Raw genomic sequence first — 26,198 nt, 5'->3', positions numbered from 1 at the left:
CATGTAAATGTTTCTGCTATATGCCATGCACCCAAACTCTTCCCTATACTGAAGTTCCCTATCCAGCTTTTGTATTTTTTTTAAAAAGAAGACCATGCATGCATTTTTGCCCTGTATTTCCTTAAGGGAAGTAGGAAGAGCGTTACGGATCCGCATTGTGTACTAACCTGTACTAACTGTCCATCAATATTTCAGTTAGAGGAAGAAGGAAGAGCTGTACAATGGAACCTGCTTAGAGTGAATTTAGAAACAGAGAAACTGTCTCTAGTGAAGTAGCAGGAAAGTTCCAGATTGTTCAGTGCAGTATAATGTGTAAACTGAAAATCTGCTTCCGTTGATGCTCTACTTAAAAGGAAAAGTCCTTCTTCCTGTGGAGAGGCTATGGTAGGCACCCGAAAGCAGTAGGGCTGCTGTGACTCCCCTGCGTGGGGAGGGCCCAAGCTTCAGAGGCCAGTAAGAAGGCTACACAGCCCTGTGTATACTGAGGAACTGAACTCTGTGTCAGCTCACTAGGTGGGAGCAAGTGGTGCGACATGCATGTGTTTGTGTGTAGGCCAGGAAAGTGGTTGGTGCACAGCCAGCTCTGCCAGGGCAATGGACTGTAGTAAGGGTCACAGATGAGCTGTGTGTGTGTGTCCCATCCTTTAGCTATGAGTCGGAGGAGGATTCTGTCTACTTCATCCCCTTTTTTGGGGCTCTGCTTGAGACGATAAGAACTGCACCCACCAAAGTGGTATTTGAAATACAAACAAATTTATTGTAGGCCAGATTTTGCCCTAGAAATTAGCTGCTTGTGTATTTCTAAAGACAACATCATCGGATGGTTCCGCTCTGCTTTGAACTGTGTGAGTGAATCAAGTGTGTATGGAAATTTCCAGGTAGAAATTTTGCATTCCTACAGCTACTTTTCCCCTCCCACCCCCCACCTACCCCTGTCTGCCAAAACTGTGCAAAAAATTAAAAATAAAAAATAAAATCAGTCTACGGGAACATTTTGCAGTCTTTTCACTTGCCTGTAAATCTCCTGAAAATGTGATGGTGTTTATAATGAAAATATGACCACAAGTATTTTATTTTAATGGTGCAAATGATGTTTCCGTAATATTAAATATTTTACTGTGTCTGCTGTAAAATAAAACTCTCGATGCATTCAGTCACTGAAGAAAGAGGGTCCACGGAGGCCTTTGCCAATAACAGCACAAAGATATCCATCCAGAACAGGCATACAAAGAGCTTCTGTGCTTGATTTGTTTTGTGTACCTTTACAAAGGTTAAAAGAAAAGGAGTACTTGTGGCACCTTAGAGACTAACCAATTTATTTGAGCATGAGCTTTCGTGAGCTACAGCTCACTTCATCAGATGTTTACCGTGGAAACCACAAGTACTCCTTTTCTTTTTGCGAATACAGACTAACACGGCTGTTCCTCTGAAACCTTTACAAAGGTTGTAAACTGAGCTTTGTGGGGAAAGTATACAAAAACTGTATGCTCAGGTTGTAATGCAAGCATTTCAAAAGGGAGCAGTGGTGTGCCTACAGCAACTGGTTTTAAAAATTCATCACATAATTAACTTGAAGATAGGCTTAATATTTGTTAATGTTTCTCTGAAATGCATCAGAGAAAGCATGTTTGATACAACCTCATTGAGAGCTGAGACATGAACATATTGTACAAGAATGGTGTATAGTTTTTGCACTTTATCTCCTGGAGTGTCCCTGCACGGAGTTATTCTAGTGTGAGTCATTAAATGAATGTGTAATATTAATGATAATTCTTTTCCATCCAGAGATTTTGGTATACTTAACTAATGGTAAGTGTCATAATTCCCCTTTTACTGGTGGGGAAAGTGAGGCACGGAGCAGCAGGGACTTGTCTCAGGACATGCAGTGAATCTGTGGCAGAGTTGAAACTAGGACCCAGGTGACCAGTAGTCTAAACTCAGGCTCAAAGCACAGAGAAATACTGCCTTATGTAAAATGAATGTTTGTGCTACATGACTGAGCAAACGTGTTAGTCTCAAAACACACTCTGCAGTAGAGTGAAGAATATACATGGGAGAAAAACAAATTCTTTTAACATTCCTTGAAGCAAATACAGCTGCATTAAACTTTTTTTTAAAAGCACAGTGGCATTTCCCTGGATAATCAGAATTACAGCTGAGCATGAACAGCATGGCATAATTTTGTCTGGAGTTAATTTACTTAAAGTGTTGCAACACTGATTATTACCCAACACAAAACAGCTGTATTCATTACTAATAGAGGCAATTTGACAAAACACCAGCATGGATTTTTCCCACAAGTAACAGATGTGTACAAGAAAGTGCCATCCCCCGCCCCCATGTTGGCTACATCTGCAAACCGTGTAATGCTCCTATGGACTTGTAGGTGTGGTGTTTGCCATATTGCCTTCAAGAATAGATGCATCTGTTATAAGCGTATGATGGAATAGTTATGTTGTGACTCAGGGTGATCTATCAGCTGGAAAATTTTAACATCTTGTAAGAAAATGTTTCTGCCTTATTTTTTTAGTACTAAAATATTTTGTGGATGCAAACACACACACTGTTCCCAACATGTATACCAAGCGCATCAAAATAATTTCCTAGGATTTTGTTACTGTTAGTTGGTAAACAGATGATTTAAAGGATTTACAATTTGCCACACACCTCCCAAGTTTTCCCTGGAAGTGGAACTGTTTTCTGTTGAGTACACATGGGAAAATATGTATTGTACAGCAGAATGCACGCAAGGACACTGGTAGTAAGAATTCATTTCCCCGCTCCCCACCAGAACAATCATAATTCCATGCTTGATTGGCAAGCGGCAGTATAATATACATCTGACATCACAACGGAATATTTTCAACAAATATAGTCTATTAAAGGGCATCAGTCAGCTAGTGTATCTAACAAAATGGCCTGAAAGAACACTATGCTGGACAGGCAAAGTAAGTTTGTATAGCTAGAGAGGGAGGGAGGGAAGGAAAAAAAGCTGGTACTATGTAGGAATCTAAGGGGGCACAAGAAGTTCTTTATTACTTGTGATTGTCTCAAGAACTCATTTTAAAAAAAAGCAACCAACCCTTCCTTTTTGAAAGATCACATATTGAATAGTTTACTATGATCAAAATAGCTTTTTAGAAGTTGGTACAATTGCTTGAACATCAGTAAGTAGAGACTGTAGGTTGATTTCCGGTATCAGTGGGGTCATCTGTTTCACAGCTGCCTTACCAGCTGATAGTTGGTGAATTTTCATATTTTAGATTTTGGGAGAAGTTTCTCAGATGTTTATTTTTCGAGCTGTCCGAGAAATGCAAGAAACTTAGGACTGCTGGTTGACACTAAAAAAGCTTTGCTTGAAGAGATACCGATAGGAGATGAATGATAAGAATAAAGGACAAAGGAAAAATGTATCCAGAGGAAAAGCTTGAACAATACAAACAATCATGAGGGGTTGCAGTCAGTGTTCCCTCTAATATTTCCCACCCATGTGCGGAATTAATTTTCTTATGTACACCAATATGAAGGTGATGTGTGACACATCACCTTCATATTGGTGCACATAACAAAATTAATGTGGTAGGGATGGGGCCGAGGGGTTTGGAGTGCGTGTGGGGGGCTCAGGGCTGAAGCAGAGGGTTGAGGTGGGGGTGAGGGCTCTGGCTGGTGGTACGGCCTCTGGAGTAGGGCTGGGGGTAAGGGGCTCAGGGCTGGGGCAGAGGGCTGGGGTGCAGGAAGGGGTGAGGGCTCCGGCTGGGGGTGCGGGATCTCGGGTGGGGCCAGGGATGAGGGGTTTGGGGTGCAGGCTGGTGCGCTGGGGTTACTGCGGGGAGAGAGGACTCCCGCCAGCTCTCTCTCCCTGCAGCAGCTCTGGGGCTCAGGCTGCAGGATAGGCACCCAGCCCCCACAGGTCCAGCTGGGCTGGGTTCGGGGCGCCCTGTGACAGGTCTGGGTTGGGCTGCCGCCCGGGCTGTGGCTGAGTCCCTCCTGGGCCATGCCGGGCCAAGCAGGTTCAGACGAGGGTAGGGGCGCGGCATAGTTGGGGCCAGGGAGCCGCTCCAGCCGCAGCAGGTCCCTGGGTGGGTTCCCTGAGCGCCTGCATGGTGCTAAATAGACTGCTGCACGGTTGCGCAGCTTACAGGGAACTTAGCTTGCAGGAAAAGCCGAAAGTGGCAAATGTGGCTACAAGCACTGGTAATGGGACTCAGAGCCTTTTACTTCACTGGTTAGAATTGTTTAGTGACTAAAAGTCTTGACCAACTCATGATGGCCTGTGCGAAATGAGTAGAGAGAGCAAAGATTGAATGTCATTTGGCCTTTAGTAATGAAATCATTACAATTACATGTCCCCTCTTCAACAGATGCCAGTGGAGAATTCTTTATTATTCGTTCGCTTCCCATGGTTCTGAGACCAACTGTCATGATAATGTCATTAAATAATTTAAAACATTGATTACAGTTCAAATTTCATGGACTTGAGGCTTGGGTTGTTAAATCACCACAGAAACATGGGAGTTCCTAGGGGCTTTTGTTTCCCTAGCAAAGTTACTGACTTCTAAAAGCTTATATTGGTCACCCATGCATGTTTAAAATTTGCCAGCATTTTACAGAGTATTTCATATGGTGTGTTTCCCTATGCCAATAGCTATTTTAGCCATGCCAATATGCTTATAAGCTGCGACTTTTATTTTCTTGCCACTGTTATAACTATGCTCTTTTATAATAGAAGGGGATCAGTATTGCCAGCCCCAAATGTTCAAAAATCCTGAGTCAACCTTGCCAAAAATCATGAGATTATGTAAAAATAATAGATTTGGTGTTCTTTTTATTTGCCTTCTGATTTTTGGGCCTTTAGGGTGCACTGGCGGTCACATTTTGAAGCTTTCTCCGCAGCCACAAGGGCTAGAAACTTACTTTTTCTTTAAGAATGAAAGCTGAAATCATCACGTAACCACTTGACTTCAGGAGCTGGAGCTTTAAGGAAAACAATAATTATCATGAGATTTGTGACAAAATCATGAGAGTTGGCAACTGTTCTTGTTACAGGTGGGCCCAAGCTACAAAATTCAGATCCAAGTTTCCTCAGAATTTGGGGTGTTCAATTTGGGATTTGGTTTGGCCCACAACAGAGAGAGATGACAGCTGCAGGGTTGGATCAAGGCCTGTCCTTTCCCAAATTACAGGGGTGTTTGGATCCAGGGTTTTGTTTCAAGCCCACTCTATTCCATACAATTCTTATACCTCAGATACTACAGTATAATACAGAAGGAAAGTCGTACTGAGTCATGTTGCACAACTGTTTTCAGTTTTGGAATGGTTTAATTGCACTTAATATGTTTGGCACGTAGAAAATTAATTAGGTCTCTACTTAGATGAAATGAGTAAAGCAAGATATAGCCAGTCAAAGATAGCAATTTTAAATTGCATTCATTTTCTTTGCTAAAATGTTTTAGGTTTTAACTATAATATAAAATCATTCAAGCACTTACTTTGTGTGGACCAATCTAAGGGCTTGTCTACACTTAAAACTCCACAACAATGCAGCTGTGCTGCTGAGGCTACACTCCTGTAGTGCTTCAGTGAAGATGTTACCTATGCTGAGGAGAAGGGGTCTCTCGTTGGTGTAGGTAATTCACCTCCCCAAGAGGTGGTAGCCAGGTCAACCGGAGAACTCTCCCATCGATCTAGCCAGTGCTGTCTACACTGGGGAGTTACATTGGTTTAACTGTGTTGCTCACGGGGAAGGATTTTTCACACCCCTGAGTGACATACTTATACCGACCTCATTTCCTAGTGTAGACCAGGCTTGAGAAAACAGGACATGTCAAAGAATGTGGAATTCTTTATTTAAATACCTCTGTAATTGCTTTGTCTTAGATTTATATATGAAATGTAAGGAAGCTGCTTATCGTTTTTGCTCTGTAATGTTTTCCTGGGAAATTTGTATCCTAATATCTATCTTTTCCCCATCTCAGTGTTCATTTCAACTGCTATTTATATATACACTGTGCACACTATTTACTGTGCTTATCTGAGTGAACAGGCACTATGAAACTGTTTTTATTCCAAGGCTAATTCCATTTTCGCTGAGATATAAAGGTCGTCGTAATCAATGTGCACAGAATGTCGTGCCAGTCCTGAAAAGCAGTGCAATACCATGCACGTTCAGAGAGAATCTGATGATCCAAATGTGGCAGAACAGAGTCAGGTGTAGACAGAATTGGATCACCTCTGCTTCCCCTTCAGCACCCCTACCCATCTGTTGGGATTATATCAGCAATGACCTCTCCACTGACTGTCACATAAGAAAATGTTAGTTGTAGTTATAGACAGTAGGAAATCTGAGACCTACGTGTGAATTCCTAGATTTCCAATTTTTTTCTTTTATAATCTTTATATTTTGGACCTTTTCCAGCACTCCTTAAATAGCTAATATATATTTTTAAAATGTCATCGCACATTCATGTGTAACTATGCATTTATTTTTACACTCTGTTTCCAGAGTTGACAATATAAAGAGCTTGATTAACCATAATTTTCAAAGCAGGATACAGTGGTGCACCTGCAAAAATGTGCGCGCCGCACTGTACGTTCAAGGACTCATATTTGCACGTACATATCAGGTGATAGCGCATAAATCTGTTTTGCATACACAATTGCCTGATTTCCTTGCTCCAATGCAGGGTTTGGTGCGTGTAGATTTTTTTCCAGCAAAACAGGTGTGGTGCCATTTTGGCACGTGTACTTGTTCTGGGTTTTAAAATATGACTCACTGTGTAAATAAAAGGAGGCTGTATAGTGTGATGGTTTTCACTAGGGTTCGTTTACTTGTAGAGGCGCCTAATGTCATTTGGCCATTAGCTTGTGTCTTGCTCTGCTGTTGGTCATCCATCTCATGGTTAAGTTAGATTCATGCTAAGAGGATCCATTAGGTCTGAGCAGAAGAGTTGTGATGTCTTGTGAGACTGATTAGCATCAGGATCGCTACTGAAAAGTCACTCACATTGAAAAAATAAAAAATCATTAAACCCTTTAAGAGACTCACCAGGTAAATATCAGTTCAAAATAAAAAATGTAAGCCTTAATTATAAGCTTACAATGTACATCGGGGTGGGCAAACTATGGCCCATGGGTGAGATCCGGCCCACGAGCTGTTTTAATCTGGCCCTCGAGCTCCCGCTGGGGAGCAGGGTCTGAGGCTTGCCCCGCTCCGGCACTCCAGCCAGGGAGCAGGGTCACTTCATGTGGCTCCCGGAAGCAACGGCATGGCTCTGCTTCGGCTCCTACGTGTAGGGGCAGCCAGGGGCCTCTGCTCTGCATGTTGCCCCCGCCCCAGGCGCCATCCCCGCATCTCCCATTGGCCATGGCTCTGTGTAGGAGCTGGAGGGGGGACATGGACTCTGCTTCCAGGAGCCGCTTGAGGTAAGCGCCTCCTGGAGCCTGTACCCCTGAGCTTCTTCCTGCACCCCAACCCCCTGCCCCAGCCCTGATCCCTCTCCTGCCCTCCAAACCCCTTGATCCCAGCCTGGAGCACCCTCCTACACTCCAAACTCCTCATCCCCAGCACCACCCCAGAGCCCGCACCCCCAGCTAGAGCCTTCATCCCATCCTGCATCCCACTCTCCCACCCCAGCCCTGAGTCCCCTTCTGCACCCTGAGCTCCTCATTTCTGGCCCCACCCTCAAGCCTGCACCCCCAACCAGAGCCCTCACCCCCTCCCACACCCCAACCCCAATTTTGTGAGCATTCATTGCCTTCCATACAATTTCTATTCCCAGATGTGGCCCTCGGCCAAAAAGTTTGCCCACCCCTGGTGTACATGCTGATCAATGAAAGTATAAATGTTAAGAAGGTCATGACTTACAACTCAGAAGAAAATGCATTCCAGCCTGTCCGGCTTTAGAATACCAGACATTCAGTTAACATTTGTGGTTTTATTTACACCTTTGATATTTCTTTTCCTGCAGGAAGCTTGTTATAATCTAAAAATTTCACAACTGTGTGCCAACAAATACTTTCTGGTAGAGACTGACCAAAACTATTAGAGCAGTAGACTGGCAAATGAGCAGCAGCTCTTTGGCAGGGTTCCACCTTTTATCCCTTACTTGGTTGTCCACAAATGGGATTTTCAAGATTTTATATATAAAGTACTTCATAATTAAACCAAAAGGAAGGTGTGCAGCAATATCTGTACCGATTGCACACACCACAGTAAGAGGGCAAACCCACTGAAAGGTCCATTGAAAATGCTTTGTTAACCTTTTTTTTTTTTTTTTAAACATCTCCAGTTATTAACAGAATAGACTTAGAAACAACAAATACTGGGTTCAGCATTCAGTGTTTCCACCAAACCACCTAAAAATGAGAGGAGCATTGTAGAAGATGCATCACCATTTCTTAAGTTTATCCCTAATTCCTAAAAATGATGATCTGTTTTGTTTAGGTAGCTGGCTATTATGCTAACTAGGATTCTGAATTCATAGGCCATATTAATTGTGCACAGTATCTGTTCTTGCATTCGTCCAGTAGCATTGCACACGGTGCCTACATAAGAATGGCCATATTGGGTCAGACCAAAGGTCCATCCAGCCCAGTATCCTGTCTACTGACAGTGGCCAATGCCAGGTGCCCCAGAAGGAGTGAACCTAACAGGTAATGATCGAGTGATCTCTCTCCTGCCATCCATCTCCACTCTCTGATGAACAGAGGCTAGGGACACCATTCCTTGCCCAACCTGGCTAATAGCCATTAATGGACTTAACCTCCATGAATATATCCAGTTCTCTTTTAAAGCCTGTTATAGTCCTAGCCTTCACAACCTTCAGGCAAGGAGTTCTACAGGTTGACTGTGCGCTTAGTGAAGAAGAACTTCTTTTTATTTGTTTTAAACCTGCTGCCCATTAATTTAATTTGGTGGCCCCTAGTTCTCATATTATGGGAACAAGTAAATAACTTTTCCTTATTCTCTTTCTCCACACCACTCATGATTTTACATACCTCTATCATATCCCCCCTTAGTTTCCTCTTTTCCAAGTTGAAAAGTCCTAGCCTCTTTAATCGCTCCTCATATGGGACCCATTCCAAACCCCTAATCATTTTAGTTGCCCTTTTCTGAACCTTTTATAATGCCAGTATATCTTTTTTGAGATGAGGGGACCACATCTGTACACAGTATTCAAGATGTGGGCGTACCATGGATTTATATAAGGGTAATAAGATATTCTCTGTCTTATTCTCTATCCCTTTTTAAATTATTCCTAACATCCCGTTTGCTTTTTTGACTGCCGCTGCACACTGCGTGGACGTCTTCAGAGAACTATCCACGATGATTCCAAGATCTTTCTCCTGACTAGTTGTAGCTAAATTAGCCCCCATCATATTGTATATATAGTTGGGGTTATTTTTTCCAATGTGCATTACTTTACATTTATTCACATTAAATTTCATTTGCCATTTTGTTGCCCAATCACTTAGTTTTGTGAGATCTTTTGAAGTTCTTCACAGTTTGCTTTAGTCTTGACTATCTTGAGCAGTTTAGTATCATCTGCAAACTTTGCCACCTCACTGTTTACCCCTTTCTCCAGATCATTTATGAATAAATTCAATAGGATCGATCCTAGGGCTGGCCAGAACACCACTAGTTACCCCTCTCCATTCTGAAAATTTACCATTTATTCCTACCCTTTGTTCCCTGTCTTTTAACCAGTTCTCAATCCATGAAAGGATCTTCCCTCTTATCCCATAACAACTTAATTTACGTAAGAGCCTTTGGTGAGGGACCTTGTCAAAGGCTTTCTGGAAATCTAAGTACACTATGTCCACTGGATCCCCCTTGTCCACATGTTTGTTGACCCCTCAGAGAACTCTAATAGATTAGTAAGACATGATCTCCCTTTACAGAAACCATGTTGACTTTTGCGCAACAATTTATGTTCTTCTATGTGTCTGACAATTTTATTCTTTACTATTGTTTCAACTAATTTTCCCGGTACTGACATTAGACTTACCAGTCTGTAATTGCCAGGATCACTTCTAGAGTCCTTCTTAAATATTGGCGTTACATTAGCTATCTTCCAGTCACTGGGTACAGTAGCTGATTTAAAGGACAGGTTGTAAACCATAGTTCATAGTTCTGCAATTTCACATTTGAGTTCTTTCAGAACTCTTGGGTGAATGCCATCTGGTCCCGGTGACTTGTTACTGTTAAGCTTCTCAATTAATTCCAAGCCAGTGGGGGTTCTCTGTACCTCGGGCCTGATCCTGAATTTCTTAAGTGGGAACACTAGTACAGAATTGTGCCTTGTTTACAAGTCCCTTACTAATGTAAGTAATTCTTACCCAGGTAAATAGCCCTACCTACTTCAGTAACACAGCTATCATGATTAAGGGATTGCTGGCTTCACTCTGTTAATTGTAAGCTCTTGGAGGCAGAGACTGTCTTTTAAATAAATCTCTACAAAAGGGCCAAGCAAAATTACAGCACTATGTAAACAATTAATAAAGCCCTTGTATTTATTAACAGGACAACAAACAAAAAAACCACAAAACTTCTCATGACCCTAAAATTTTCATAGTGTTTCTTCACCAGTTCCTTTCTACGTACGTCTGGTTAATCTTTAAACTTCTCTTTTTGCCCAAGTAAGATATAAACATCTGGCTAATATGTGAATCCTGTGATTGCTTTGCAAGGCAGTCTTGTAATTTATTCACAAATAAGTCTGCAGATGCTAATGAGAATGATATATGCCAGCTGTCATCTTTTCTGTTGTGTCACACTGGTCTCGTCTTATAAACTCTGCATTATTGTTATTTTTCATTCTGAGAAGCTCATTTGTATGTACTTTCTGTTCTATTGGGTACTCAATTTTCAAAGAAAAGTGCCTGCCAAAATTGCAGATGCTGTTCTGCAGCCTAAAGTGTTCATTTGCCTCTGTAAATGCAGAATCGGTGTGCATTTTTACAGGCTGTTTTTAGAAATTGGGCTCAGTGTGCACATTTCTGACTAGATGAAGCCATCAAATGAAAAAGTATGTCTAATGCTACATGTTTAAGTGGTTGCATTGTTTTGAAAGATTTACTATATTACTAAAGTATTTTATGAGGCCTTTGGGCATACACACCCTATAAATGGAAATGAATTATTAATTATTATGAGACTGATCAGATTAAAGTGTAATTTTACCTGACTGCTAAAACCTGTGTCACTTCGAAACACTGTGTGAGGTCACATGTTCTGACTTTTTGCTGCCCAAAACCATACTAAAGTGACCTGTTATTTCTTTAAACTTTTTTCATATAGTTATATTCCCCTAAAAATAGAAAAAAAATTACTATTTCCCTGTTCTCCATATTTAAGCATGCACAGATTATGTTACATATTGCATAATCAGTACAAGTTGTAATGTGTAGTTACTTGATGAAGTTGGCATGCTGCACTGGCTAACTCAACTGGGAAGGATTAGCAGAGAATTAAATTTTAAAAAAATATTAGTTCTGAATGTGTCCCTTTTGGTTTTATACTGCTACATTATTATTTTGCAAATGACACAGTATTTTTTAAATAATAATGCAGTGCTTTTCATCAGTAGATTTCAAAGCTTTTTACAAAGTAAGTCACTGTCATTATTCCCAATTTGCAGTTTGGGAAACTGAGATACAGAGGTAAAGTAACTTGTCCCAGATTACCAAGTAGACCAGTGGCAGTACTGGGAATAAAGCTCAGCTCTCTTCAGTCCAAGACCAGTGTCCTATCCACTAGGCCACGCTTCCCCATATAATTGATAATGCATAACACATAATAGGCTCAAACTTGAAAAACTGACTCACAGAACTTCTTGTTACTTAGTCAGCTGACTACAGTGGGATGCTTCTCTGGATACGAATTACCCATATGAATGACCGCTACAAAATTGGGCCTAATTTTTGCCTTATTTTAACCCTTGAATGTAATACTAAATTGAAAAACTAGTGCTCCTGCTGTAACATTGACAAACAGTATATCATGTTGAACCCACATAAGGTTACGTGGAGTTCTCTTGTGTTTTTTTGGACTTGAACTGTAACCATTAGTGCTGTGTGAAGTATCACACATCCTTTGCAGGCGTTCATATGAGTGTTTCCTTTGGTTTTTATCTACATGGATTCGAGTCACCAAGGTTCACTCTGAGATTTCAATAAAATACAAAAATTCACATTGTGACACCACTGGAGTGGACAAAATTCACAATGAAAGATGTGAAAGAGTAATTTTTGCAGGATATGGATGCAAATTCATAAATATACCCAGGTACGTTTTGAAAGGATCATGAATTTTAGCAAACCTTTCCACAATTCTGGTCTGCAATTTGAGTTGGTGGCAGCAAAACTCTGTCTCTTTTGTCTCCATTGAGCAGAAGGCCACACCCAGGTTGCTTTGCATTTCATAAACCCAGTACTCTCATATGATAAGTGTCACATGCCCAGTAATGTGAATGTCAGGGGAAAATGCAGGACTGGAATTCAGCATGGCACTCCTGTTTCCTCCAGCTGTATGCTGTCTCTTGGCATATGGGAAAACAGGACACATGCAATCCTTCCACAGGATTAACAGCAAATGTGTAAGCATTAATATGCTTTTGAGCTGTTTTATAATGAGTATAGTTTTTCACTGTATTTATTATTGTGTTGTGAAATGGAATCTGTTGATTTGGAAGCCTTATAGACAATGCTTATTTCTTGCCATTTATTATCTGCCAAATTGCCATGTACAGTTATGCTAGCAACAGATTTCTGACAAACTCACTCGAGAATTTAGTTGCTGTTGTCATGATACTGGCCTGATGGTGCCAACGAATTCTAGGAATCTAGATATAGCGTGGTTGTCATTCCTAGGAATTCAGTAGTTCTGTAATGTGATAGGATGATGTAATGGTAAGAATGGCTGTACTGAGTCAAGATGGTCCATCCAGCCCAGTATCCTGTCTTCCGACAGTGGCCAGTGCCAGATGCTTCAGAGGCAATGAATAGAACAGGGTAATTTATCGAGTGTTCCATCCCATGTAGTCCAGTCCCAGCTTCTGGCAGTCAGAGGTTTAGGGATACCCACAGCATGGGGTTGCATCCCTGACCATCTTGGCTGATAGTCATTGATAGGTCTGTCTTCTATGAACTTATCTAATTCTTTTTTAAACCCAGTTACACTTTTGGTCTTCACAGTATCCCCTGAAAATGAGTTCCATAGTTTGTGCATTGTGTGAAAAAGTTCTTCCTCATCTTTGTTTTAAACCTGCTGCCTATTAATTTAATTCCTTAATATTTACTGTAATTACATTAATCATGGTGAGCTCATTTAGTATTAATGCAGCTTTCATAAACACTTCCCCTGAAATTACATATCTAGACAGGTCTTTTAAAGAGCTACCAGTACGAGTATTTTCCTTTGATAAAACAAGCCTGGCGGTGGTAACTGTTCTCTACTTTTAGAGAAAACTGCTTCGGAAAATTGGAAATATTTTATTGCATTGGCTTAATGCTCAACTGTCATTATTTGTTAGTGTGTCTTGCACAACTAAACCTATACTCCTCATTTACATAAGAATAAATGGCAACAAAAAAGCTGATTTTATACAATTTTGTGTAATCAAAATTAATTGAAAACAAATAAAAACCATTTGAGGTAAAAACCTTACTTGTAAGTCATCTAAGAAATTTTTCTTCCTTACACAATTTTCTCGTGTGTGTGTGTATTATGTAATATATACAAATACTCTTCTGTTTAAAACAGTTTGCAAACATCCTCACAAAACCCCTACATAAAGTATTTCCAATGTAAGTATTTGTTCGTTCACTAACCAAGGGAGTGCTTAAGAGAAAACAAAAGGTTCCACTAATGAAAGTGCTAATAATGCGCCATTGATTAATAAGATGTAAATGATAGGCCATTAGTTGGAGTTACTACAGCACCTCTCAATGCATAATGTGCTTCATGTTTCAAAGAAAACCATTGCAACATACAGGGTGATCTGATACCTGGATTATCACAAATGGCAGGTTTGTTTAGCTATAATTTTGTGGATTATCTTTATTGTATGTTTGTGATCAGTGCTTCATAATCTAAAATTTAATACATAAACACTAAGGCCCAGATTCTGTAGCTGGCGTGGTGAAGGCAGACCCACCCCTCGTTTTGAAGTCAGTGGGATTCTATGTGGGCACAGGTATCTGACCAAACAGACATCTGTAGGATCAGGGCCTAATGTAGTAGGTGTTTGACTGCGTTGCAGAAATATAGAATCATAGAATATCAGGGTTGGAAGGGACCTCAGGAGGTCATCTAGTCCAACCCCTTGCTCAAAGCAGGACCAATCCCCAATTTTTGCCCCGATCCCTAAATGGCCCCCTCAAGGATTGAACTCACAATCCTGCTTTAGCAGGCCAGTGCTCAAACCACTGAGCTATCCCTCCCCTGGACATGAGCATTCAGTAGGTACAGTGAACTTCACTGTGTTATACCTGCGTTTATACTCTTTCCTTCTATCCCTATTGTGTTTTTTGTTTTTACAAAGTGACATTAGGTAAATTTAAATGAAAGCAAAGGGACTTGATCAGTTTTTTAAAAACCACATTTTTCTCTGATCATTCGGTTTATTTACTATTGCTACAAATAACCCCCAGAGTATTATAACAACTGAAAATGATTTGGAAAAAGTTCTTCTGTATGTTTACTTTATGCTTTTGGTAGTACTTTGTGAATATTTGCATTCATTGTTTTCTCTATATGGTCACTAAGGAGATTTTTTCCTATTTTTATATAGATCTTTCACACAACAATAGGGGAGAGAAAAACACTTAAAATAAGAAATCGCAAATCCACACAAAGTGGCAGGAAATCTTAGGGACAGATTGTCATATCTACAACTATTTTTTTATTTGATTGACTAGATTTGAAGTTGATACCATCCTTTTAATTACAGAAACAGATAATTGATGGTACTCCTATAATTGACTATACTCAACCAGCGAGCTGAAAGCATCTGTCCCACTAACTCAGGCCTGCAGCATCTCTGCTACATTAATAATCAGGAAGTCTGCTCTAAATCAGACTTCAGTGTTTCATTCCATAGCTTTTACAAATGTGGCAAATGTTATTGCTTATTTTCATTGTTACCATTTGAAGATGTTTCAAATGTTGTATGCACAAGAGTATCAAAAATGTCTGTATGTGGTTTCAAGTACTGTATATTCTGGTGAGACAAGGAAAATAATCTGAGTATTGTTCACTGTGTATCAAATGAAAGAAGCATCTGTTAGTAAAAAGATATACTAATGCTGATCATAAAAATCTGGATGATAATATTAAGTGTTTAAGAAGTACTAGAATTTATCCTAGTACAGGAGAAGTACAAAAATTCCAGACATTATGAATATTAGAGCTTGATTGGTTGGAGATAGTGAGAGAGAGAGAAAGAGAAGCCATGAAAACCCTACCAAATGAATCTTCTTTAGTTAGCTTTAAACTCTCTTTAGAGATCAGAATAATTCTGAAATTAGGACCTTTATTTAGAAACCTTCCATGTATGGTAGAAATTATTTGTGTTCAACTAATACTGTAGTTTCAGGAGGATATGGGGAAAGAGAATTTGGAATTAGAAATTATAGAAACTCATCATTTGTAAATTCCAAACTATTTAAGCCAATTAAAAAGTGGTATGTGGTGTTAATGCAAAACAACAACAACAAAAAACCCAACCCCAAACAAACAAAAAAACCAATAACTTAGAATAGGCTTAGTACTTTTCATGTGCAAAAAAAAATGCCTATTCAGACTGCAACAACTCTTTGCACTGCTACCTTTGGGGGTGGTGGTGGGGGGGGGGAGGTGTTTGAGGATGTAAGTAGTTATGCTACTGATGCATGTGGCCTTTCAAGGATACCTTTCAAGTAATGGATTGCAGTAATAGACGACTTCACATGCAGCCAGAGTTGTGGGTAGTTGTGAACACATTCTCTGATGGTTCATGAAATAAGATACAATCCTGGTTGAAAATTAATTTTGATGGTGAGAGACACAAAGGAAACAATAGGGAGTGCCATAACTCCTTTGCATTCTTTCCTTATTGTGATGGGGGAGCAGGGAACTAACTGGAAGCAGGTTCAGCTATGCAGGAACAGGTGGAGTCTATATAAATCCAGGTAGCTTCCAATTGACAGGGGCTGCTGGGAAAGGCTGCATGAAGGCAGCCAGCCAGCCATCACTCCCTAGGAAGAGGGTTTTGGAGCTGGTACACCCGGAGAGAGAGGGGAACCAGGTGTGGTAGGAAGCAGTCCAGGGGTGGAGGAAGGCCCAGAACTGCTTATCTGAGGGTCCCTGGACTAGAACCCCAGAGTAGAGGGTTTCCCTACCACTCACTGAGGGAGTGGAATCAGGGGGCAGTGAGAGGGAAGACTGTCTGGGATTGCTAGGGAGAAGGAATTTTGCTATCCTGGAAGGGGGGAATATTGAGTGAGCCGGCCGCAGGGCTGAGTCACAAAGGGGATGCTGCAGTTCCTGGGACAAGAGACGAGCTGCAGACCTGTGAGTAGGGTTGCCAACTTTCTAATCGCACAAAACCGAACACCCTTGTCCTGCCCTCTGCCCTGCCCCTTCCCCAAGGCCCCACTGCTGCCCTGCCCCTTCTCCAAGTCCCTGCCCCCCACTCTCTCCATCCTCTCTCCCTCTGTTGCTCACTGTCCCCCACCCTCACTCACTTTCACCGGGCTGGGACATGGGGTTGAGATGCAGAAGGGGTGAGGGCTCCGGCTGGGGGTGTGGGCTTTGGGGTGGGGCTGGGGATGAGGGGTTTGGGGTGCAGGAAGGAGCTCAGGGCTGGGGCAGGGGGTTGGGATGTGGGAGGAGGTATGGGCTCTGGGAGGGGGTTAGGGTGCTGGAGAGAGTTCCAACCTGGAGCAGGGGGTCAGGGTGCAGGACGGGGTTTGGCCTGCGGGCTCTGGATGGGCGGCACTTACCTCAGGCGGCCCCCGGAAGTGGCCAGCATGTCTGGCTCCTAGGCGGAAGGGCCAGGGGGCTCTGCCTATGCCCTCAGGTGCCATCCCCACAGCTTCCATTGGCCACAGTTCCCGACCAATGGGAGCTGCGAAGCTGGTGCCAGCACTTGGTATGGGGGCAGTGTACGGAGCCCCTGTGGCCACCCCTGCGCCTAGGAGCTGGACATGCCGGCCACTTCCGGGAGCCGCATGCAGCCAGGGCAGGCAGGGAGCCTGCCTTAACTCTGCTGCACCACTGACCGGAACTGCCAGGGTCCCTTTTTGACTGGGCATTCTGGTTGAAAACCATATGCCTGGCAACTCTACTTGTAAGAGAGAGAGAACGACTGCGTGCAAGCCACAGAAGGGGCATTGACCTCAAGAGCTAATCCCAGAGTGACCAGGAGGAGGCACTAGACTGGTGGTGAGTGGTGCACCCCATGACATTTATGTTAGCAATAAACAAACACCGCCCAAAAAGCTAATCCTCTTTGTTAGCCCTAAGATGTGGAGCAAAGATGTGGAGCCTGACTTCCAAGTTGTTCTTGGACTGCCCTGCTTTCTTAATACTTAAGGAGGACCTGGCTGGTTGTCAACATTGATTGGAAGTCTGTGTGGCTGGAACCACTGACATCATCTTTAAAGATCCAAATTACTGATAGGGGGCATATGATTACTTGCATTCTTTGCTGCTTGATCGGTGTACACATGCTACATTTTAAAGACTGGGACCTTAATATTTAGTTTTTGAATAGAAAATGTTTGGAATCTGCATTTGAATCCCAGTAGAAAGTCGGTTGGTTTGGAGTTTGGATTTGAAGCCTGGGACATTTTAGCACAAAGTATGTAAATCTTGCATAATGAATTAGTTACACAAAATTTCAGCCGCTTCTGAACCAGAACTAGAAAACTTCCAGGTTTGATTGGGATTCAGAAGCAAGACCTCGCATTGGGTTTGGATCCAGGGATTCAATTTTAACCCTCAAATTTGGAGGAGCTGGGATTTGGAGGGAAAAAAAGAGCTGGCGGTTGTGAACCGATTTGTTTTCACATTTTGTAAGATGCACAGTATCAATAAACAAGGTTTCCTAAGGGCAGGTCTACACTTCAAATGCTGCAGTGGCGATTTGCAGATAGATCCAACCCCAGTCTGTCTTCTGATGCCTTGTTACTATCTGCTCTTCTTTTTCTGTCCATAATCTCTCTGCTGCCCTTTTCTGTTTCTGTTCTTCCCCTTTCCACCCTCTTATTTTGTTTATTCTCTTTTACCTTCTTTTTTGCTCTTTTTATTGTTTTTTATTTGTGTGGTGCCTGTTCCTCCCCATTCTGTCATTCACTGAGTGCTCATTTGTGAGACGGAGTGGCTTCTTGGTGCCATGGCTGAGTGGAGTACCATGAAAGCAGAAGAAAGAAGCCTAATGGCAGTGGACTGATGTCCCAGCCTGTACAAGTGAACTCCTCTCATGGCTGACTGCATTAATGGACACCACTGGCTCATGGTTGAAAGGGAGCTACTTTCATAATGTTTAAATTGAGAAGAATAGTACATCATGCTGCTTTAGGACATAGTACATCCTGGCCCATGTGCCCACTGGATCAATCTGTCAAACACTGGTTACTGGAAGATTGATTATGCCATCATTGGACACCTGTAAGTGCAAGAGGGTTAACAAATGTTGTTCTAAAGTAAGCAGTCTGCCCTAAGCTGATCAGCTGTACAGATATTCAGAAACATCCATTCTGAATTTAAATTCTTTCTCTCTCTTCCTGCTTCCACTTATTCTTTCTTTTACAGATTCACATCTACCTGAGAGCAGGTGTGGGCATGGGTTTGTGCCGTCACCAAATCCAAAATATTCTTGAGGCACAAAAAGTATGTTTTAAATAAATAAAATTAATAATAATAATTTAAAAAAACCCTACACTTCTGTGTATGTAAATTTATCAGGTAATGATCTACTACTACAATTACCGGCTGATTTCTGTATTGGTACTAAGTAATAAGGAAGTCGGCCTGTAATGATAATAGGAATACAGAAATTATTTGAGGGTTTTGTAGTATTTCTACAAAACCCCACAACAGAAAAGCACTTCGAACCTTAGGAAAGGGCCATTGTTCCTGAGACGTGTAGATCGAGTGCTAGAGCGGATTGACTAATGTTGTGACTAAGCATATCAGCACTGGTGTTTACACTGGTGTGTTTACACTGGTTTACTGGTGTTTCTTGCTCAGATACTGTGGGGATGAGCATAGTTTAAACACCTACATAAACTGATAGAGTTCTATTGTAAAGCTCTGTATTTATGCAGTCACTTAATCCAATTTCTAGTCTGGTTTTGGTACTTGTTGGCTGCCTCTTGGAATCAACTACTTCTTGCTCAAAAACCATCATAGATTGACTAATTCAATAGTTTTAATTTAATCTATGATGGCATAAGCAAAATGAAATAAAATATGATTACCTGTTCTATTTTCAAGATTTTAAAACAGTAAAGTCCAGATTTTGAGATAATTTGAAATGATTTTATTCCGATGTAATTAATTCCCATGATTGTAGTGAAGTTGCTTCTGATTTGTTCAGTCTCCAGATGGCAAAGCATGCTTCATTAAAACTCAGAAATCTTCTGCTTATAATGACTCTAATGCTTATCATGAGTAGTGGTGGTACAAGGAATCCAGTCAGGCTGCTGAGAGCTTACAAGGCTAATTTCTAGCAGGTTGTCTTAATTCCATATTTAAAATTTTAAAAAAGTAAAAACATCAGAGTTTAGAAATGCATGTAGGCAGAGTGATGTCATCCGTGATACTTCATTAAAAGTTGTACTGTACTTGACCATTTCAAGAACTTTGTGTCATTTTAGGAGCTTCTGCTCATAACACCAAGTATTAAAACCATCTGTTTCAGAGGAAAGCTGTTTTACTCTGTGTCTTTTCCGCCATGAAGATGAACAGATAACCAGGTTAAGCTTCCAAAAAATGAAGTTACTCATGCAAATAAAGTAATTTTCTTTGTCATCTATTGAGACGCTGAATTTCTGCTTTTTTGTATAAATGATTCACACAGTATTAGCATGTGTTGAAGCAAACTGGGACCAGAATGGCTGGTAACTTCTAGGTTTCTCTACCTGGTGTGATTAGAATTCTTTTCATGCTTGGCATGTTTATATAGAATTGCTACTCTGAGATAAAATAATGAACAGAAGGCAACTCGCTTAACAGAAAAGACTGAAGAAACAATGTATTATATAAGCCTGTTCTGTAAGTGGTTTAGTATGATACTCTTGTAAACATCAAATTACTAGGATTACTTTGTGCATTTTTCTTCATGGGGCTTAGAAAGCTCCACAGATAAAACTCTTAAGGCCTGGGTTCTATTCAGTATAAATTAAATAATCTCTAGTATAGAGATTATTACAATTTCTCCATGTTTTTTATCCGGTTTTCCTTTTAGTACAAAAGCTACTTTGTATATATGGATAAAGGCATGGTTTCTGGTTAAATACAGGGTTTTATCTCAATGAAGAGATTGCTGATGCTATAGGTCTTGAATTCCAAGTTTAGTGGTTTAAAATATGGAGTTAGAGCTTTGGAATTCATTCTAATGCATAGCATGTAAATTGCAGTCCATAAATATCCAATGGTTTAATCGTTTGTGAATGTTTAGGTCAATAATTGTTTTTAAAGTTTTCTTTCCTAGGGGGTTTTTTATGCATTTTTTGTGTGCCAAAAATGACTTGGCTCATGAGGTTGTCCACTAGGAAATTGGATATTCCTTTGTAGGAGAAGGGCAATGATACAGTTTAATATACACAGCAGAAAAACATGAAAGAAGTCAAGTGCTGGCATATTGTGATTCTTTTTTTCTGAAGTGTGTGAATTTTATAATTTGCTGTCTCCTCTTTTAGACCTTTTCCCCCTTTCCCCTTTAAAGCTTGAATAAAAGATGGGGTTATTAGATCTGGTGTTCTGGGTGAATTCCAATATATATTCAGCCTACATAAATTTTCTCCTGTAGTTTCAATTAATTTATGGTACCTTTCTTCTCTTTCTGCCCTAGAATGTCATTTTCTTACTGTGTGTAAAACAGCTGCTGCATTTCACCAAAGGGAAAGCTTCATTTCAGTGATAGATGGAAGAATTGTGATAGTGATCTGTCTATCTAAATCACATACAATTTGCAGTGGCAGTATCCATAGGATAAATTACATCTGTCTGCCTCACCTGCTCCCTGCCCGCTAAGCCATCTCTCCTGGGATTTATTCTAACATTCCAAGCTTCTGAGAAGCTGCAGAGAACCACTATTTTGAAAATAAAATAAAATAAAATACATTTTTCAACAAAAATGTTTCTTTTCACCCAAGTATTTTTGACAGTATCCTCATACACTGTTCTAGGGTGTAGGATATGCAGTATTATGTCCTGGACCAGTGCCAGGTTTAAGGTCTAGTGCCCAGCCACCTTTTAGGGCCAGAAATGCCTAACCTCCTCTCCCCCCCCCCCCCCAGGTATTTAGGTGCCTAAATCTGGATGTGAGATTTTGGCCCAAAGAGGAGTCTTAGTCTTCAGGGTTGTCAATCTAGGCCATATGGCTTTCATTATACTAAATATAAAAAATGTGAGGAGTGAGGGGGAATGGTACAAAGCCAGCAAGAGGGTGAGAGAAGTCAACTTTGCCAATGGGGGCAGGTTGTTTTCTTAAAATAGTTTTTTTTTTTCACCTTCCCCCTTTTTTAAGTAGCAGCTTGAGAGTGAAAGGCTTTTCCCAGAGTTATTTTCCATACGTAGTTCAGTGTTGGTGAGAAGATTAAATTGGTTTGTTTTCCATTGGCTTAGTCGGTCTAAATCCACCCTTTGAAGCAAGGTCATAAAGGATCCTGCAGATTTAAAAATCAGCTCTTTATTCAATAGTCTACCCGAAACCCTCAGATTTTAATTTAAAAAAAAAAAAGTCTCGTGCAAATGATGTCTGTGTAGCCTAAGGTTTATTTAAACAGAAAGCTGAAGTCAGCTTGAACAAAATTTGGCTAAAATGGGGCTGTGTTATTCAAGTGGATGTTTTGAACAAAGTTCCAAAGTTTCTGTGGAAATAATTTTGTTATACTGTATGTTTAAAAAAAATACCCTAAACCCACATTTGGAAAAAAGCCTTTTAGACAGAATTTTATATTCTGTCCTTTTAAACAGAAGTGTATGTATTTAGATTTAAATTGGGTGGTGTTTTATTAGTGAGAATTTAGAATTTTTCTATAAGCTTTTAAAATTTTTTTTTTTAAAAAAAGAGCTCTCCTAATTCCCGTGAAGTTACATTGATGCGTCCACTGTGTATGGTGGAGAGGAGAGGAATAATACTGCCTGCCAACCCGCAAGTCCAAAAATCACAGGACCGGGGGAGGGAGGGAGGAGTGAGATTGGCTTAAAATCATGATGGGCTTTTATTTTATTTTTGTAAACCCCTCGTGCTGTTTTTGGTTGGTTTCATGATTTCTGAACTCCTGAGGTGGAATCACCCCCGTCTGTGAGTGCGTGTTTCAGGAAATTCCTCGTTCAGTGCACAAACAGTATACACATGAGCGCACACACGGTGGTGGACCTCCTCCCTTTTAGTTGTGTTTGAAAGATGGGACATCTTCCCCCCCCCCATGCCTTTCCCTCTCCCCAGAAAACCCCCACACCATCCCTTCCCCAGGCACTGATCTCCACTCACTCCCCAGTGCCCTGCCCTCTGCATCACTTCCCTCCAACCGCCGCCTACCTTGTTCTTTCTATTTCCACTGGGCACAGCCCCTACCCATTTCTCACCCCTTTTACAGCCCCCTGCGCAGCTCCTTTCTCCCTCCCTCCTGGGATTATGGCCTGCTCAGATCCCCACCCCACCCCGGCTCAACTCCTCCTGTCCCCAGGACATTGCCCCTGACTCCTGTCCAGGTCTCCACCCCCACCTCTAAATACTGCCCCTCCCGAGCTTCCTCTCCCCAGCTCCAAATCACTTCTTCCTCTCCTCCTCCTACCCCCTTTCCCCCATCCTGTCCCAGCCCCTGCCCATTTCTGGGAGAGTGCAAGCAGGCTGCAGCCGACTCCCTGTAGGCTTGATAGGAAAGTGGGGAGGGGGCATTCTCCTGGGATCCCCTTCTCCCCATCTCACTTAGTGGTAGATAGAGGGAGATGATGGGTACAAGCTGGTTACCTGCTCTCCACTTGCCTTATGGGTGGCTGTCTCTGACCCCAGCAAGAAAAGCAGGGGCAAGATGCAGCAAGCAGAGCAGTGCCTTCTGCTGCCTCTTGCTCAAAGCACTCTGCTCCGTCTCCCAGCAGCAGCTTGTGGCAGCTACAGCCATTATGCTGGCAGGAATCCTGAACTGCCGGGAACTTTTCACAAGATTGCAAGAGGTCGATAGCAATGTTGCAAAATCTTAGTATTCAAGACAGTATTGGGAGAGTTGGCAGCCCTGGTTGCTGTGCAGGCCAACCACGAGGCTGAGGGTGGCTGACTGCTCCCCCTGCTTCCTGCATCAGCTTCTCCCGGCTCAAGTTTAGAGTGTGCCGAAGGCAAAAAAGGGACAAAAAATCAGAATAGGGACACAAGCCCCTTGCCTGTTTAGCATAGCATCTTTAGTGATGAGACCAGTTCAATAAGTTAAAGGCAGAGATGGTAGCACTACCTCTAGGTAAGGCAGCCTGGCACTGTCCGTTATGAAACTATTTTCACTTTCTTATAACTTTGCCAAACTTCAACTGTTCAAGCTGAAATTTCCTATGCCAGATGTCTGTCTCTGGCTGACTTTTTTTTTTTGCTGGCATTTCAGCAAAAAATGGTTCAGATTTTTCTGAGAGAGATTAGGGGAAAATGTTGTTGAGATGCTCTGCTCCAAAGACTGGTGGTGTTAGAGACTTGAAATTTGGCAGGAGGATTGCCCTTCTGTCAAGCAAGTCTTTTACTGTGGATGTGAAAAATACCCCAAATTTGGCCAAGTTATAAAGCCTCTGAAAATTCTCAATTTGCACCTACTCAGGGAGTAGTTAGAATTTAGCAGCTAAATTCTCCAAAGATTCTGTTTGCATTGAGCATGCTCCAGCCGAGGGATGCAGGGGCTGAGCAAGACTTTCCCTGCAATTCCTGCTTCTAAGCTCTTGTGCACTGGAGCTAGGGCTGGGCACTGGTACACTGCCTTGCCTGTGCCCTCCTTGTCTCTCCTGTCGGTGCTCAAGTAGCACGGAGGAGGAAACAGCATGACTGGAATGCAGAGGGGATAAGAGTCAGACTGTAGAGCGTGTAGGGATTGGAGGGAGTGGATTCAGACAAGGAGCCTGGGTATATGACTTTGCAACCGAAACTTTCTTTAATGTATTGGGGTTTTTTAATGTAGTATAAGTATCTGTTGGCTGGGACTGTGAACATCCTAACTGTGTTTAAAATCCTGAGACAGTTCTGATCGAAGTGGGACCATTGTCAAGTACATATAATGTGAACTAGGCCTCCCTATCAAGGTTAATAGTTATAAATAAAAAATTAGTAATAGTTGAAAGTGTACTTGGGGGGAAGGAAAGCTTGGAGGCTTAATGGAGGTCCATCATGTCACATTCTTTGTGTGCTAATGAGACATTTCAATTTCTTGGAGTGAGAGCTGATTTCATATTCCCAAATCAGTTTGAAATTCTGTAAAGGCAGAAGCAATGCCTTTACAAATATAACCGGGGGAGGGAGAGAGAGAGAGAGAGAGAATTGATTAACATGGTAGAGTTTTCTACTGTAACATGAAAAGAAAAGAGCCCAGAATTGAAAGACCATTATATGAACCGTTCCTATTTCATTGCCTTGCCTGTGAGCTAGCTAATAACAATCAGTGACAGGAGCATAATTAGGGGAGGCTTACAGTTGTGTTGCGGTCTTTGGGATAAATGAATGCTACCCTGGGCACGACAGTTTATGTACATTTCCAGCCCTTACAAACATTGTCACCTTTTTTTTAAGAGCCTCGGACTCCCTGTGAAAGCTGAAACTTGCTGTTGCGCTGGTTGCCGGTGATTTAAAAACAAAATCTTCCAAAAATAATTCTTAATGAGGCATAGCCTTGTGCAATGCATTTGTCATTCACTGGCCTTTCTATCTGAAGGCATTTAAATACTGCGTTGGTGGGGACCAAATAAGTATCTAGACAGACAGATTTGTAGTTCTGTCTGAGGATTAAGTTACTGAGCATGCGCTTAAATGTAGTTCTAAAGTATTTCCCATCAGTTTTTTAACTTTTTAATAATTTTTAGATCTAAACATAGTGCTGAGCAGAGAGACAGCACTTTTTGAAAAGCTGTTGTGCTTACTGAATTGTAAGTTTCAGACAAAGACCTTTTTGTTCTAGAGACCTATCTCCAGGGGTTGCTAGAAACCTAGAGAAGGGCTTGCAGTGTCTGGTTCTCCTTGCTGTGGACGAATAGGAATGCTGATATTTGCTGAGTGGATGGCTGTCCTTACTGTCCAAACAGATCTGTGTTTGCCAACTCCGAACATATTGCAGTCTCTGTGAGGCACTCCATCATGGCTTGAATAGGTTCTCTTGTGTTCAGACTTTCTGACTTGAGAAATATTTCTTTCAGCCTTCACTGATCCATCCATAATCTCACCAAACCGTTAGTGACCAAATAAGAACCAAAGATGACATTCTCAAAGGAGGGATAGAAAGGGGAGGAAGTAAAAAGAAGGAACTATTGCAATGTCTTGATTTTACCATTTGTTGGCAATTTTTGATAAAATTAAATTTGGTTCTTGCAAAGAGAATGGGGCACACTGCAATTTTTCCCTGAGCAAAAACTGTAGATGTAAGAATTAATACACAATTAATTTTATTTGCAAAATTTATTCCTTCTGTGTCCCTAACAGATGGGATGAGACATTCACTCTAACAGTGAATATCTAAATATGATATTGTTATGGTATTACTCCTTGTCAACACTGATCCATATGCAAAACTACTACAGTAGTGCCCTGCTTCTACAATAGGATTTGTGTTGAACCCACGTCAGTCCCAGTGACTTCAGTGGCCTCTATGCAAGCCTAACTTATCCTTTCCATAAATCAGTGCAATATCTTTCGAATAGTACGGATCAGTTAGTGCTTGTCAGGAGTGAGGTGCATTTGGAGAGCTGGATAGGGAAGCTTTCATAAAATCTGCATTGCCTGATTGTGTTAATCTCTTACTTTCAA

At 41.5% G+C, this 26,198-nt stretch overlaps 1 protein-coding gene across 1 annotated transcript in view; it reads left to right on the top strand.

The window, feature by feature from the left end:
- Nucleotides 1-26,198, top strand: part of FNDC3B (fibronectin type III domain containing 3B) — a 357,908-nt gene that overhangs the window by 128,439 nt on the left and 203,271 nt on the right. The gene's annotated exons all lie outside the window — the stretch shown is intronic.

This window comes from Lepidochelys kempii, chromosome 9, assembly GCF_965140285.1.
Source record: "Lepidochelys kempii isolate rLepKem1 chromosome 9, rLepKem1.hap1, whole genome shotgun sequence".
Taxonomy (NCBI): domain Eukaryota; kingdom Metazoa; phylum Chordata; order Testudines; family Cheloniidae; genus Lepidochelys; species Lepidochelys kempii.
This window is presented reverse-complemented; position numbering and strand designations above follow the sequence as displayed.